Consider the following 5,828-nt stretch of genomic DNA (forward strand, 5'->3'; position numbering starts at 1 on the left):
AAACCAGTGTACTACGTATCCATTGTCTTAACTCCATGCAAGTCCCGGTACCCACACTATCAAAAGATAGCGTATGCGGTGTTCATGGCATCCCGGAAGCTGCGACACTACTTTCAAGAGTGTTCCATAACGGTGGCCTCCGAAGTACCTCTCAACGACATTATAAACAATCGCGATGTGACGGGCAGGATTGCAAAATGGGCCATTGAGCTCTTAGCATTTGATATAACCTACAAACCACGGCAAGCTATCAAGTCACAAGTTCTGGCTGACTTCATCGCCGAATGGACCGAAGCCGAACTCCCTAAAGAGTACGGCGCATACTCCAATTGGATCATGCATTTCGACGGCTCCAAAATGTTGGCTGGCTTGGGGGTTGGCGTCGTCTTGACGTCCCCAACCGGAGACACAGTCCAATACGTGCTTCAAATAATGTACACGGACTCCAACAATGCAGCCGAATACGAGGCCCTTCTACATGGCCTCCGGATGGCAATATCTATGGGTATTCAACGCCTAGAGGTGCGCGGGGATTCAAACCTCGCAATATCCCAAGTAAATGGAGACTTTGACGCCAAGGATCCGAAAATGGCAGCCTACCGTAACGTCGTCCTAAAAATGTCAGCCCGGTTCGAAGGACTCGAATTCCACCATGTAGCCCGGGATAATAACCAGGCAGCAGACGTGTTGGCACGCATCGGCGCAAAACGCGACGCCGTCCCTCCAAACATCTTCCTGGAGCGGCTCTTTAAGCCATCCGTATTATGGGAAGAGGAGTCCGGAAATAACAATCCGGAACCAACTGCATCACCTAACGCAGAACATTCTGACACAATCGGTGGCTCAGCCAATGAAATAACAGATTCAGCCCACGAAATACTGGCAGTAATTGCCCCGTGGACGGAACCATTCCTAGCCTACTTAATCAGGCAGGAACTTCCCGAAGACCAAAATGAGGCCCGCTGCATAGTTCGGCGATCTAAAGCCTACAAGGTCCATGAGGGAGAACTTTATAAGAAAAGCACAACCGGAGTCCTTCAAAGGTGTATCTCCGAAGAGGAAGGGCGAAATCTCCTGGCTGAAATTCACGCCGGACTCGGCGGGCACCACGCCGCCGCCCGGGCCCTTGTAGGCAAGGCCTTCCGTACAGGATTTTATTGGCCGACCGCCCGGGCAGATGCTCAGGACTTAGTCCAACGATGCGTCGGTTGCCAGCTCTTTGCTAATCAGAGCCACATGCCACCCACCGCCCTCAAAACTATACCCATTACTTGGCCGTTCGCGGTCTGGGGGCTTGACATGGTTGGACCCCTTAAAGGGGGAACCCACAAGCACAAATACTTATTGGTCATGGTGGACAAATTCACCAAATGGATAGAGGCCAAGCCGGTTAAAACGGCAGAATCCGGACCTGTGATAGACTTCATATCCGGGGTAGTACACCGTTTTGGCGTCCCCCACAGCATCATCACTGATAACGGCACGAATTTCACGGCCGACGAGGTTAAACTCTGGTGCAAAAACATGGGCATCAAGCTCGACTACGCTTCAGTCTACCACCCTCAAACTAATGGTCAAGTGGAACGAGCAAATGGTCTAATCATGAGCGGCATCAAACCCAGATTAGTGCGGTCCCTCACGGAATCTAACACGCACTGGGTAGAGGAGCTCGACTCCGTACTCTGGGGGCTGCGGACCACGCCAAACCGCACAACCGGATTCACACCATTTTTTATGGTATACGGCGCTGAGGCAGTTTTGCCCTGCGATATAATTCATGACTCACCTCGCGTGCGCATGTACGAGGAAAGAGAAGCCGAGTTGGATCGGCAGGACAGTTTGGACGCTTTAGAGGAGGAGCGCGACGTGGCAAAATCCCGTTCCGCATTCTATCAACAGCAGGCTCGAAGATATCAAAGCAGAGAAGTACGGGCCAAAACTTACAATGTTGGCGAGCTAGTTCTACGCCTGCCGGACAAGAAAAAGGACAAACTTAAGCCCAAATGGGAAGGTCCCTTCATCATCGACCAAGTCCTTACCGGCGGTGCATACCGTCTACGCAACGCATCTGACAACCGACTCGAGCCAAACCCATGGAACGCAGCCCGTCTCCGAAGATTTTACGCCTAGCGCCGGACTCAGGGTTCGTCTCCTTCCTCCGTCCACCTTTCATGTTTTTTCGCTGTCTTTGTTTTCCCTCCTTTTTCCTCCCTCTTTCAGTACAAACCTCTTGAGGGCTAATCTGCGCTTTGTTCGCACTCACTCGATGTGCTACTCGCACTCGTTATACCTGGGGGCTTCTTTAACAGAAGCTTATTTATATGGGCTTCATGCCCACCACATGTGTCACACTTCCGCATGTACCTTTTGATCACCATTATATGCATCGATATGACTTAAGTTTTGGCCAAGCCGGGTTGCCTGGCTCCTGTGCTTACCCCTACGTTCCCGATTGTTCGGCTAGGAGGTAAAGGGAGCACCTCTGCGATTGTTACTGCCGGGTCAGCCGGATGTGTACCTCAGACTGGGTGAAGCCGAAGGCTAGCGTTCTTAAGGGAATATTCGGTCGGTGACCTGAAAGATGATTTATTACTTACTTATTTATCTGCCCCCAGATGCTTTTTCTGCTATTTTCGCAGTCCGGACATGCACTTTAGGGCATGCCTCCCAGGGAAAGGAACCCTTAACGGAACTATTCTCCCTGGAAGATGTTTCTTACTAACCATGTAATATAACATAGCTAGTTGGGCACTTGTCTGATAAAGCAATTATGACCCCTACGCCTTGTCTCCATGCATGCCCCGGTTCTTTTATAACCGTAAGGGTATTCGGACACACTCCGGACTGTTGGGTCCCGAGGTTGAAGCGAAAAGGTCCGCAAAGGCAAACGATCTACAATCCGGCTAGAAGGCATTTTACATGTCATTTTAAAATTACATCGTCAAACTGACTGATTGTACTCCTCTTCAATCCCATCTAACAGGCTGTCTAATTTACAGTCCTGTTGGGAATATTTCGCGGCCAACTCTACTTGGCCGTACATCAGGCTCACAGGGATCTCCTTCCCATCGGGCCCCACAGGTCCGACCTCGGCCATGTGGTTTGGGTCAGCCTTCGGGTACCGCGTCTTCACCATGGCCCAGGCCTCCCTGGCGCCTTGACGGCAGGCCGATATCTTCCACAGACGGAGACGCCGCCGTACTCCCTGAAGCTTCTCAGCAAGCCCTCCAAGACCCTCGGGTAGGGAGACGGAAGGCCATAAGGCCTGAACGACGCCGCTCATCGCCTGCCGAACACGTTCGTGCAGTTGCAGCAGCTCGGGAAGAGGGTCTCCCGTGGAACCAGGCATCTCCTCCGCCGGACGACCCGTGAGCACACCTACAGACACATTTCTGTCAATCGACTTCCTCGCCGAACTCTTCTTTTCAAAAGAGTTTGCTCAAGCACTTACTATAAATGCCGCGACGAAGCCGCCGATTCTCCTTTACGGAGTTAGACAGCTGGACCCGAACATCTTTTAGTTCTTCGCCCAGCTGGGTGTTGGCATCTTGGAGTTTGTTCCTCTCCTGCTGCACCCTCATAAGCACCCTCTCGCCGGCCTTCAACTGGCGCAGCAGCTGTTGCTTGTCCGGATCTAGTCCGGCACCCTCTGCAATATTATTGTCAGACTATACACACACGCCGCACTTCATAAACTACTTCTTTTCAAAATATGAATTACCAGAGGGGGTCTCCGTGGCTCCCCCGGCAGCGGCTAGTGCGGCCTCAAGTTGGGCCTTGCATTCTTGAAGCTCCTGAGACAGGTGGGTATTCTTCTCAGTAAGATCCTGCATAACAAATGATCCTTAAATCAGTTAGTTTAACTATTTTAAGTCTCGGGGGCTACTGGCATATATAACTATTAAAATTCCTTACCCGTATGTCCTTTACATACTGCTCCGTGGCTCTGGTTAAACCATCTTGAGCAGCACGGAGGTGCGCGTCTCCCGCATTAAAGGCATTTAACGCCTCAGGGGAGAAACACGCGTCACGAAGAACTGTCCGACGGCGCCTGTGATTCATGGCGCTCTCCACCTCAGACCTGGTGGCGGACAACCTGTCGGCATCCTCCGTTGGAGGAGCATCCGGCTCGCGCCTTGCGCTCGCCTCCCCCTCCGGACCAGGCGTTGGAGCCTGGCTGGCGGAGGCTTGGTGGGCACCCTCTCCGGACTCAGTCCGGCGAGCGCTCTTTCTCCTGGAAGAATCATGAGCATTAATATGCCTCCCAGGAGTCTTTCCCTTAAAAGACAATGGTGCACCATACCTTTGCGGCGACGTTTCGATTCGCGCCGCACTCCTCTTCCGCCTGCTAGGCCGCACTGACCTCGTTTGGTCAGTCGCCGCGGGCTCGGCTTCCCGCCGTAAAGGCACCTCCTGCCAAGCACCATTGGTACACGGTGGTCAGAAATAAGCATTAAAAAGTAACGGTGTCAGGACTTCGGTCGTACTTACCTGGGAAGCCGGACATAAACCGGGGTAGTCAGCCGTAATGGCGACTAAAGCATTGTCTATGCTGAGCTGGTGGAACACCCCGTCAATCAAATCCACCTTTATGTCCGGATCCTCTTCGGAGGCCGGATCAAGGGATCTTCCCGGATCCTCGGGTTGTGGAGTTGGGCTTTCTATGCCCGCCACATCCCGGCGTATTTCCTGCGTCGAAATCATAAAGTAAGACACTTATCTTTGAGAGCACGGATCAGATATATAAGCGTCCGCTTACCCAGCTCCGAGGGTTATTCATGGAGAATCCATTCAATGGATTAGTGCGAAGGAAGTCCTCCTTCTCCCCCTTGTACAAGCCGGACAGGATCTTCACCAGATCGGCGGCCGATCCCGGCCCCGTGCGGCCATGACGGGTGGCGTCATTCTCCCCATTAAAATCCCACATGGGGTGGCCCCTATATTGGAGCGGCTGCACCCCTCGCATAATGCATGTGGCCATGACTCCAATCATGGTTAATCCAGAATGGGCTAGTAGCCGTATCCGGCCCATCAGGTAGTGGACGCTCCTATCATCTTCCCGTTGAGGGATCCGTGGGCGCCAACTCAGGCGTTTCTTCAGAGGAGCGTTGCTAAACTCCGGGAGGCCGATCCGAACTGGATCCGGCAGCGGGGCGTCTTCCATATAGAACCACTCCGAAGGCCAGTCTTCGGACGCCTTCTTCGGGGTTCCGGATAGATATCCGGTCCCGGCGATGCGCCATATTTCGGCTCCGCCCACTTGATATATCGACCCCTCGTGAAAACGGGGTACGAGGCAAAACAGCCTCTTCCACAGCGCAAAATGAGGCTCGATGCCCAAGAACAGCTCGCAAAGAGCTACAAAGCCCGCGATGTGCAAAATGGAGGCAGGCGTGAGGTGGTGAAGTTGGAGTCCATAGAACTCCAGGAGCCCCCGGAGAAACGGATGTATAGGAAATCTGAGTCCCCTTATTAAGTAGGGGACGAAGCATACCCGCTCTCCTTTGGAGGGATTGGGGACGCTCTCCGCCTGCTTCCCACCCTTGTAGGTGGCCAGTCCGGCTCGAACCGGAACCATAAAGGCCGGGGGAAGGTATCCCTCTGTTTGGAGCGTCACTAACTCGCTATGCGGGACTGAGCATCTCCTCCAATCTCCTGGCTGAGGACTGGGAGCGCGAGAAGAGGAGCCGCGTCGACTGTCCATGTTGGAATGGATTTTTTGTCAGATGCGCCTCGATGAGTACTTGCGGAAGGAGGATGGTGTGATTTGGATCTGGATCCTCGCCTCTCTTATAGGCAGCTTATTCGCGCAGCTAGGGGGTAAAACG

This window comes from Triticum aestivum, chromosome 3B, assembly GCF_018294505.1.
Source record: "Triticum aestivum cultivar Chinese Spring chromosome 3B, IWGSC CS RefSeq v2.1, whole genome shotgun sequence".
Classification (NCBI taxonomy): Eukaryota; Viridiplantae; Streptophyta; class Magnoliopsida; order Poales; family Poaceae; genus Triticum; species Triticum aestivum.